Here is a 12,038-nt window from a genome sequence, read left to right on the forward strand (position 1 = left end):
AAAGCATGTACATTCTCATGACTCCGGAAAGCCTCAACACTTTAGTGATAAATGTGCACTGATTTACTGACAGTGTTGGGGGAAAGAAAGGGAGGAGGCACTACAGGGGAGTGCAAATCTCTGCACTGGCTTCGCTGGGCAGCAAGGAGCATCCTGCTGAGGGGACTGCATCCAGGAACAACCAGCAACAAACAGCACGGGGGTGGCGGGGGCCAAGGCAGAGGCATGAAGGATAGCTTGGATGGGAATGACTTCCCCAAATGAAGATGAGACAAGACCTCTTACCTCCAAAAAACACTAAGGCAAAATAATGTGTGTAAGTTTGGGAGAGCGGGGAGTGAAGGGGGTGAGGAGGCTGTCAACGAATGGCATATACATATACATAAACATATACAGCAGAATTCTATTTATCCATACCAAACTATCCATCCATGCTTTTTCATCAAAATCTTTTAACAATATTTATAAGTGTAATGAAAGACTATAAAATTTGGTACATTTCTCTTATGAGAAAATCAAAGATATCAATATCTACAGTGTATTTAAAAGTAAAAGAGCCATGGCTTGAGGAACACATTTTTCTAATGCCAGCGGTTCGCTAGAGGGTCTGAGTTTATCGTGTGATGACTCAACAAGTCCACGGACACATGTACTGTTGTATGCTTTATTTTCTTTTTTTTAAATGAGGTCAACACCTTATAAGCTATAGAGTTTTTAAAGATGAAATCATGCACACACATACACTCACAAATATTGGTTTCTATAAATAAGTTCAATTTTCTGATGAAATTGTTTTGATCAAAATTTAGTTCACAAAATGCAGGATATAATTTATTTTTTATTGCTTTTACTTCCCTGTCAACACCGAAGTATTAGAAACTGTCGACACCAACGTACAGAAACTAAATATAATTTTCATTATATACAAAACTTGAAAGGTGAATACAAAGAATTGCTCTATTCCTAGGCTTCATAAAGGCAGTAATCAGAGGCTTCTAATTCATTGCTGAAGTGTATTATTTTTTCCCATGGAGGAAACAAAAATATAATGACAAAGCTGTTAATTCACTACTAGTTTACAAAATGCAAGATATAATTTTATTTTTTAGTACTTTTCCTTCCCTGTCAACACCAAAGTACTAGAAACTGATTATTTCTGTGTAATTTTTCATTCACCCTTCAATGGTTAATAATTTTGTTAATTATTTTCAGAAAGAATGATACAACACTAGAAATAGCTTGGAACTTGGAGACATTCATGATAATGAGAGAAATTCAATCATTTTCTGGTTCTATCCCTGTAGCTCCATCAAATAAATTTAATAGGAAAAGAGATGATGATCCTAACACAACCATGATTTGCAAATTGGCAATAAATGAATATAAACCTAGCAAGATATTTTTACATGCTTATTTATAGCACTGATTTATAACAGGCAAAGCCAAATGGGCCTGAATCTTTACACGAAAGCCCTGCGGAGGGATTGACAGGACATGCCCGGCGCTGCAGAGGGGACCTGGCAATGCCGTTTACTGTGTAACATCAAGAAAATTTCGCAATCAAATCACCAGAGTGCTTTGTCAAGAGCTAATCCAGGGAGGGGTCTGGAGCAAGAAAATACAAATTATAATGAAATAAGTAAGTTAAAATTGCTTAAAGCTTCCTTCAAAACCAACTGTGTTGTAGAAGATGGTAAGGATCTCAGAGGAGGACCAGCCAATCAGATGCCTTATCACAAGGCCCAGGTCTTTAATAATTCACTACATAAAGGAAACAGTTTGTTAGACAAGAATACAGACAATGTAGGTCTCAGCACAATATTTCTGGTGGTGATGTCTATAAAAATATTTAGCTATTGAAAGTGACTGGTGGAAAAATAACTGTTGAACAATTTCTCCAGAATTTATCTGACAGGTTTTACAAGGAGGAACACGATCAACTGGGGAAATGGATGGAGCTGAGTTTATGAGTCACACCAAAGTTACCAAAGTCAGCCGGGATCAGATTAATCAGCCGCTCGGCAGAGATGAGGTCATCTACTGAGAACCGGGAACAGTTAACTCAAACAATCCGTACACGGATCACCTCAGTGTGTTCAGTACAGTAACAGAGGCAGTAAATATGGGAACAGGGAACTGACTTAAACACTCTGAATTTTCATCTATATGCAAAACATGAAGAATTGCTTTACCACACAGATTCTTCCTAGGCTTTACAAAGACAGTGGTCAGAGACTTCTAATTCATTGCTGAAGTGTGTTCTCTCTCTAAGGAGGAAACAAAAATATAATGACAATGTTGTTGATTCATTTTTATCCTTAATATTCTCCCAAGGCTGAGTGCTTAACCACTGCTACGCAAAAATATGAGTATTTTTACTGCAAACACAATTGTTAGAGTGAAAATGAAGTTTGAGAATTTGAAAGAGAAAGTTGATTTTAAGTACATGCTATCAGTTGTTTAAGCCAGGATTAATGACAAAATTAAGAGTCTTGTTTCCACTAAAACATCCTTTGATAATAATATTCCTGGACAATAAAAGAGCCAGAGTTCAAGTAAACTTTCAGTTCACCATACAAAAAAGTTAGTTTGATATCTCCTAAGATAAGTAGAGAGAAATTTCCACCAAGAATAGCTTTAAGGCTTTGGACCATATCACCTTTTAGCAGCATTCTAAGTAGTTCTTTCAAGTGACTGAAGGTGTGAACCTAATTTCTCTCTGTACTTTTATGGGAGTCTGGGTTAATATAAAAACGATTACCTCACTGATGAATTTAAAATGTGGCTTCATCTCTTTATAAATTCAATCTAACAGTCATAAGGATAGTGCATCATAGAACTGTCAAGACAAGGTAAGAGATGATTTATTTTCCTAATGGAGAATAATAAAATATTGCTTTATATTGAAACAAATACAGTTTTGGAGTAGAACTAAGCTAATGATGCTTAGTAGGCAAGAAAGTACTTCAAATGAACATGTGCCTGCATTGAACTTTCAGACTACACCCGCAGATGCTGCTCCACCCTTACACTGCCTCAGGCTTCAGGAGATACTCTTGACAAAGCTTATGAAGCATTAGTGTAGCTGGTATAAATCTGGATTCATTAACATTCTATCTATGTTACTGTCTAGTTCTGTGGGGTTGGAAATTGTTTTTAAGTTCCCAGAATCTCAAGTTCCTTATCTTTCAAAATAGATAATAACCTCTAATTCACAGAAATATTTTAACAATTAAACATAACAGTGATAGAGACTGGGAGACAAGCACGGAGGTATTTGCCTTTTGAACGTGCCGAGTGCTGCATCTGAAGGACCTCAGACTGTCTGGGCGCACCCCGGTGAGGTGGTTAACCACTCATGGGGATGCAGGAGTTGCTGCACAGAGGACGCTACACGTGATAAAAGGATGCACCCGGAGAAGCTCAGTAAGCACGTAAGCAACCAAGTCAAGGGAGTCCTCCAGTGGGGACGGTGGGATTTTCAGGAGGTGATAAAGGCAGGTGGGAGTACAGATGGAGTTCCCCCCAGATGAGAGACGCCCTAATCATCCTGTGAGGACTTCTGCCTTACAGCACACAGGGAGTCAGTGGGAAACAGAACAAACAGCTTTTATTACTTGTCTTTTAATTTTTCGGTCTTGCTGTGTGGCATGTGGGATCCTAGTTCCCTGACCAGGGATCAAACCGGGGTCCCCTGCATTGGAAGCATGGAGTCTTAACGACTGGACTGCAAGGGAAGTCCCCACTTTTATTTTTTTATTGAGCTACAATTAACATATAACACTAAAAGTTTAGGTGTATGATGTGTTAATTTCATACATTTACTAATGCAATATGATTGCCACCATAGCGTTAGCTAAACCTAATACCTCTATCACATCACATAATTATTGCTTTTTTTGTGTTAAGGACAATTAAGATCTCATCTCTTATCAATTTATAATACAGTATTGTTGACTAAAATCATTGTGCCGTACATTAGATCTTCAGTATTTATTTATCTACCAGTTGCAGTTTTGTACCTTTAAACAACATCTACTGTGGAGAGTATATGGCTTTTAAAAAGACACTTCAGCAGCAGTCTGGAGCATGGCGTAACAGGGAAACTCAGATAAAGGACACTGCCACAATAGCCAATAACTGAGGGAAGAAATTAAGAGAAAATTTTAAAACAGCACTTTACATAATATTAGGGTCAAAAGACAACACTTTTATAAAATATAGGAACATACAAGAAAACATGAAAATATAGAAACTTGCAATAGCTGTAAGCAAAGAAAAATTTGGAGGCAATTCTCCAACTTTTTGGGCTTCCCTGGTAGCCCAGATGGTAAAGAATCTGCAATGTGGGAGACCCAGGTTCAATCCTTGGGTCTCTTTTTAAAAATAAGCCAATCATTGACCTGGAGAAGTTATAATAATAATTAAGTTTAAAAATAAAAGTAAACTTGAAACAAAAGGTAAACAATAAAATGAATCCAAACATATTTTCTTTTAAAAAATAATATTGCTAATAAATTTCTAGGAAATCTAGTCAAGAATAAAAGATCACATAATAGGTAAGTAAAATTAAGCATGTAAAAGGTGGAGGGGGGTACAATAACAAGTAAAAAGACTGCTCTTTTAAGTTACCACCAGTGATTTAAATGCGAAACTGTATGCTAAGATATTTGAAAAAAAAATCATGAAATAGATAATTTCCTGGGAAAAAGTATAAAATTAAAAAATTACCTAAAGAAAAATAAAAACCTAAAAAGAAAAATTGTAGTACATTTTTAGTGGATGGATATCTAAAATTCAATAAGTGAAAAGCATACAAATACCAAGCAATTAAAAGTGCAATGAAGAAAGTTTTTCTTTTTAATAGCTGCCAAAAACATATAAAATATTGAAGAGCAATTCTGACAATATGTGGTCCCATAGGAAGTAAGCCCCCAAGCTCTTTACTGAGAATAATCGAAGATCTGAATAAATCATTCCAGAGGAACCTAGTAGGATTAAGGTAACAAGGAATGAGCTAATTTTGCCAAACCTAACAACATAGAAATATTACTGGATTATTTGAAATTCATAAATTATTGAAATGGAAATAATTGGAAACAACAGTTAATACATGTGTAGCATTTTCTATACGCCATGGCACTTTTACATAGATTAATCCATATAATCATCATATCTACCCCTTAAGTACATATTATGCTTTTCTGCATTTTATGCAGAAGGAAATAAAGCTCAGAAAAAAGAGATTGCCCAACATCACATAGCTAGTGGATCTGGGCACCAAGAATTAAATTCAGATAGCATGACTTCAAAATCCACGTTCTGACCTCTGTGAGAGTCAGACTCTCAATGTTAAATGTCCCAAAACTAGAGACTGGTCAAAAACATTGGGATAAATGTGTGCATGTGTGCTAAGTTGCTTCTGTCTGTCCGACTCTTTGCAACCCCGTGGACTGTAGCCCACCAGGCTACTCTGTGCACGGGATTCTCTAGGCAAGAATCCTAGAGTGGGTTGCCATTTCCTTCTCTGGGGGATCTTCCTGACCCAGGGATCGAACCCGCATCTCTTGTCTCCTGCATTGGCAGGTGGGTTCTTTACCAGTAGCACCACCGGGGAAGGATAAATATATACGTCTTTGAAAAATGGAAACTGCTTATATATAATGTTAAATGAAAAAGGAATAAAGGGAACTCTGTAAGTGTAATATAATCTCAGTTGTATTGTTTTTACCCATCTGTAAGTGAATGTGTGTAGAAAGAATGGATTAAAAATTAATCAAAAGCAGCTGACCAGAAATATGCTCAATATGTTAAGTGTGGTTTAAGGTAAGATTATATATGAATTTAATTTTTTTATGAATTTGGTTTTTAAATACATTTCAAATTTTCTGAAGCAGCAGGTACTACTTCCATTAAAAAATAAATAAGGCTGATTGTTTGGTATGAATGGTGACCATAGGGAAGAATAGTTACAATTTTTCTAAAAATAATATTTTACTTAAATGAGACATTCAGACACAAAACGTTCCCTTGCTTTAACCTTTTCCAAAATATATGAAATCAACTGAGAAACAATTATAACCAAAGCTAAAATATCCTTCCTTCCCAATCCAACTCCCATCATACCCTCCCTTCCTGCTCCCAAACATATATGATAACACAGGCTAACAAAAATTTATGTTTGATAAATATATAAAATCGATATTTACAGGAATATCCCAGAAAGTCACATAGTTACCCATTTCAAATAGTATGAAAAGCTTATCTTAGCCTTTTACTACTCGGTTCATATACAAAGACCAGCACAATCTGTCCAGTTACAGATCATGTGATTTTAGGCTTCACTGCAAGCTTTTTCCCTAGCACATATCCCTAGTGCAAGAAAAGAAAAAATAAAATAAAACAAGTCCAAAGTTTTTGGATTATCTTATACCTAAATTAAATAAGCTACCATATTTTATCTTTTTGTTCAAATAATGAAGTCTTTTTTTAGTGTTAAATATTCAACATTACTGAAATCTTTTTTTATCCAATGAACCCTCCATAATGATGACTGATTTCGGGTCTCTTGCAATATCCTTCCTGCCTCAAAAATAGAGCCTCCTCAAAGAAAATGAACATTTAACTGCATAATTCTCTGCTTGGGTATCTCTCCCCAGGCCCCTTATCCTAGCTCAAAGGTCTCAAGTCAAACCGGTAACCGCAAATCGCACGGCGGTAATAGAATCCTGCCATAATGCAAGTGTCAGCGCTGCCTCTATCTGCAACCACAGCCACTTTCAGCTTTCAGTTTTTATTTAAAAGGCTTAATTGGAAGTTTTTATTACTCCCAATTAGGCTTTTTAATTAAAAGGAAAAGTTGAAAGAGGCTGCAGGCAAATACTGCTGAAGCCCATATCAGCATAAAATCAAAGGGAATAAAAACAAAATTACGCTACTGTAAAACAGCGGTGACAGGCCCAGCTTTCAATAATGTTTACCTCTGGTCATATTTACTGTTATGATAGCACGCTGACAGTGATGAAGTGGACATGACTGATTGGAAAAACCAGAGCGTACCTAATGTAACAATAGAGTTCATCAAAATGAGACTTAAAAAACCACATTAGCATTCAAGGCGAAAATCTACCAAAATGCATGGTTGACAATTCAAGTAGTTAGCAACTCTAATTCACCAGCATGGCACTAACTCTACAGGCTAATGCAGACTCTCAAAACCTCTTTAACAAGCAGAATACTACACATAAACAGTGTGGGTAATTGTTTATGTTGTAAGATGATTAGCTTTTTAATTTCGTTAAGGATTTTTTTGTTCCATATAAAGCCTTAGCTTGTCATTCCTGTGGAGTTTTGCACTAGTGATGGTTTTTTAACTCAAAATGAAATTAGAAGTAGTGCTCACTTGTATTTTTGGCATCTTTTAAATTCCATGTCATGTTTTAGAGCAAAACAGAGCTTCTTATATAAAGGTGAGGTTATCATCAGCGGTAACAGATATATGTAGAGATATTAGATCTGCACCAGATAGAATTTCATACCTAATAAGCTAGGCTATTTATCCTGAATTTTATAAATTATATCAAGGGTTAGAAGAAGATATTGAGAATAGCTCTCATATAAGCTGTGGTATCAAAGAGTTATTTCTTCATGTTAGCTTTCTAACTCAGGATTAGATCAATATTTGCCCCCAAATAACAATAAAAATTTGGGGGGAAATACATAATTATCTATGGAAGAAAGGGTAAACCATGCCATCAAGGTTGATAGAAATCTTTGTGTTAATGTCCAGTCGTTTAGGGAGTTCATATTTTGGGCAGTTGAAATCTTTACAAGAAGATAGTACACATGTAATAGAGGCTCTCTTCCTTTTTCTAGAGACAATGATCATGGAGAATCTCCTTCAGGAGGAGCAACTCACTAAATCTGCAAACTGAGGAAGGGGTACTTTGGTTGTGTCATGGATTGCAGCTTTCTTTGTTCTGCATATCTAATTTTCACAAGAAATAAATTAACTCCTGTTTTTCTATGCCCTGCAAACACTTTTATGGCTTCTTACAGTAGCTAGAATAAAGTGAAAGTGAAGTCGCTCAGTCGTGTCCAACTCTTTGCGACCCCATGGACTGTAGCCCACCAGGCTCCTCTGTCCACAGGATTTTCCAGGCAAGAGAACTGGCGTGGGTTGCCATTTCCTCCTCCAGGGGATCCTCCTGACCCAAGGGTCAAACCTGCGTCTCCTGCATTGTATGCAGATGCTTTCCTCTCTGAGCCTAGAATAAAACCCGAAATTTTATGCATAGCTTATGAAAGTCCTACCTGATTTGGCTCACAATGTCAACCTCATCATGAGTCTTCTCTCTAGTTTACTCTTTTCCAATGGTAAAGATTTTCTTTTCATTCTACGGACACACCAACAAGCTCTTTCCTTCCTTGGGACATTAGTATATGTCCTTCTCTATGCCTAATACTCCAACTTCCCAAATGCTAGTTTTCCTTCGCCTCTCAATTTTCAGATAGTCTGAAAGTAAAATTTACCTCTTCAAAGAAGACTTCTCTAATCATTTAGAAAGTCAATCACAGTTAATACCATATTCTGTCAAAATTCAAATATTTATATACAAACCTAGACAGCGCATTAAAACGTAGAGACATCACTTTGCCGGCAGAGATCCATCTAGTCAAAGTTATGGCTTTTCCACTAGTCATGTATGGATGTGAGAGTTGGACCATAAAGAAGGCTGAGCACTGAAGAAGTGATACCTTTGAATTGCGGTGTTGAAAAAGATTCTCAAGAAACCCTTGGACTGCGAGCTCAAACCGTAAAGAAAATCAGTCCTGAATATTCATTGGAAGGACTGATGCTGAAGCTGAAACTCCAATACTTTGGCTACCTGACGTGCAGAACGGACTCATCGGAAAAGACCCTGATGCTGGGAAAGATTGAAGGCAGGAGGAGAAGGGGATGACAGAGAATGAGATGGTTGGATGACATCACCGATTCAATGGACATGAGTTTGAGCAAGCTCTGGGAGTTGGTGATGGACTGGGAGGCCTGGCATGCTGCAGTTCTTGGGGTCGCAAAGAGTCAGACACGACTGAGCATCTGAACTGAACTGAACTGAATATTCCATGGTGTATATGTACCAAAGCTTTCTTATCCATTTGTCTGCTGATGGGCATCTAGGTTGCTTCCATGTCCTAGCTATTGTAAATAGTGCTGTGATGAACATTGGGATACACGTGTCTCTTTCAATTCTGGTTTCCTCGGTGTGTATGCCCAGCAGTGGGATTGCTGGGTCATATGGCAGTTCTATTTCCAGTTTTTGAAGGAATCTCCACACTGTTTTCCATAGCAGCTGTACTAGTTTGCATTCCCACCAACAGTGTAAGAGGGTTCCCTTTTCTCCACACCCTCTCCAGCATTTATTGTTTGTAGACTTTTGGATAGCTGCCATCCTGACTGGCGTGTAATGGTATCTCATTGTGGTTTTGATTTGCATTTCTCTGATAATGAGTGATGTTGAGCACTTTTTTAAAATTAAATTTTGTCTGACATAAGTATAGTTACCCCTGCTCTCTTTTGGTTACCATTTGAACAGAATAAACTTTTTCCCATTCTTTAACTTTGAGCCTATGTGTGTCCTTAATTATGACGTTAGTCTCTTGTAAGCAGTATATATAATTGGGTCTTTTTTAAAAACACATTCAGTCACTCTGCTTTTTTGTAATTTAATCCACTTACAATTTGAGTAATTATTGATAGATAAGAACTTGCTAAGATCACATATTAATTGTTTTTCAGCTGTTTTGTAGTTCCCTTGTTCCTTGTTTTCTCTCTTGCTGTCTCCCTTTATGAATTGATGATTTTACATAGTGGTGTGGTTTGATTCTCTCGATATCGTCATCTTTAGTGTATCTAATGTAGGTTTTGCTTTGTGGTTACCATGAAGCTTACATAAAATATCTTATAGATATAACAATTTATTTTATGCTAATAACAACAACTTGGCATACAAAAACTATATTCTGTTCCTCCTCCCCTCCTTTATGTTTTTGATGTCACAATTCACCTCTTTTATGCTGAGCATTCATTAACAAATTATCACATTAATAGTTATTGTTATTTTTAATATTTGTATCCTTTAATATTTTTACTAGAGTTAAGTGGTTAACACACTGCCATATTACAATGTCAGAGAACCAACCGCTTCGCATGCATGAGGAACTGGTTCCAGAAGCCCCCCGACACACACCGCACTCAAATCCACAGATGCTGAAGTGCCTTGAAGACGGCATGGTGTCTGCGCTGAACCTACACACGCCCTGCACATTTTAAATCACATCTGTGTTTGCTGTGCTGAGTCGCTCAGTCGTGTCTGACGCTTCGTGACCCTGTGGACGGCAGCCCGCCAGGCTCCTCTGTCCGTGGGGATTCTCCAGGCAAGAACACTGGAGTGGGTTGCCATGCCCTCCTCCAGGGGATCTTCCCAACCCAGGGATCGAACCCAGGTCTCCCGGATTGCAGGTGGATTCTTTACTATCTGAGCCATCAGGGAAGTCCATAAATCATACCTAGATTACTTACAATACCTAACACAATGTAAATGCTATGTTAATAGCTATAAATAAAATGTAAATGCGATATAAATAGTTGCTGGTTCATGGCAAATTCAACGTTTGCTTTTTGAAATTTTCTGGAATTATTTTTCAAATGTGTTTGTTCTGTATTTGCTTACATCCATGAATGTGGAATCTACAGATACAAAGGGCTAACTATACTCTGAATTTGATTATATACTTACCTTTACCAGTGTGTTGCATATTTTCATATGTTTTCATGTTACCAGTTAGCATCCTTTTATTTCAACTTGAAGAACTCCTTTCAGTATTTCTTGCACTGTAGGTCTAGTAATGATGAATTCCTCAAGTTTTGACAAAAAAAAAAAAAATATGTATTTTGCCTTCATTTCTGCAGGAACATGTTCCAAGATAAAATACTCTTTGTTGGCAGTTTTTGCTTCCTTTTAGCACTTTGAATATACAATCTTACTCTCTCCTGGCCTGTGAGATTTCTGCTGAGAAATCCGCTGATAGGCTTATTGGCATTCCAGATGGTGGCAAGCTTCTTTGCTCTTACTACTTTTATGATTATCTCTTTGCCCTTGAATTTTGAAGATTTTATTATGGAGTGTCTTGGAGAAAATCTCTTTAAGTTGAATTTACTTGGGGATTTATAAGTTTCATGAAGTTAGATGTCCAAATTTATTCCAGATTTGGGAGTTCTCAGTCATTAGGTTTTAAATAGATTTTCTGTCCCTTTCTATCTCTCTTCTGCTTCTGGGATTTCAGCAATTTTAGATGACTTATCTTGACTTTATCCATAATTTATATGGGCTTTTTTCACTCTTTTTCATTCTTTTTTCTTTGTTTTCCTGTGACTCAGTAATTTCCAAAGTCCTGTCTTCTGTGCTGCAGATTCTTTCTTGAGGTTGATCCATTCTGTTACAAATGCTCTCCAGTACATCTTTCATCTCATCCATTGTGTTCTTCAGCTCCAGAATTATTATTTCTATCTCTTTGTTGGTCTTATAATTTTGTTCATATGTTGTTATCCTAATTTTGTGTAATTATCTTTCTGTGGTGTGTGTGTGTATTTCATTGAGCTTTCTTGAAGCAGTTCTATTTATTTCTTTATCAGATGAATTACAGATATTCACATTTTTGTATTATGTTACTCAAAATTACTGTGATCCTCTTGTGGTGTCATAGTTCCTGGATCTCTCACGTTTCTTGAAGCTTTGAATTGTTGTCTTCACATCTGAAGCAGCAATCACCTCTCGTCTTCACTGACTGACATTGGGAGAGAAATACCTTCTGTCAGCTCTGTTAGGGATTCTAAGGCTTTCACAGATCTTCCATGGATTCAAATACCAGGACTGACTTAATTTTCTATTGTTGTTATAATAAATTACCTTGAATGTAGTGGCTTAAAAACAACATAAATTTATTTTCTTACAGTTCTGGGAGTTAGAAGTCTGATT

The 12,038-nt window shown here is 36.9% G+C and overlaps 1 long non-coding RNA gene across 1 annotated transcript in view; it reads right to left on the minus strand.

Annotated features, from left to right (window-relative positions):
* Positions 1-12,038, minus strand: part of LOC133042848 (uncharacterized) — a 236,725-nt gene that overhangs the window by 73,830 nt on the left and 150,857 nt on the right. The window lies entirely within an intron of this gene.

The sequence above is a fragment of the Dama dama genome, chromosome 21, assembly GCF_033118175.1.
Source record: "Dama dama isolate Ldn47 chromosome 21, ASM3311817v1, whole genome shotgun sequence".
NCBI lineage: Eukaryota > Metazoa > Chordata > Mammalia > Artiodactyla > Cervidae > Dama > Dama dama.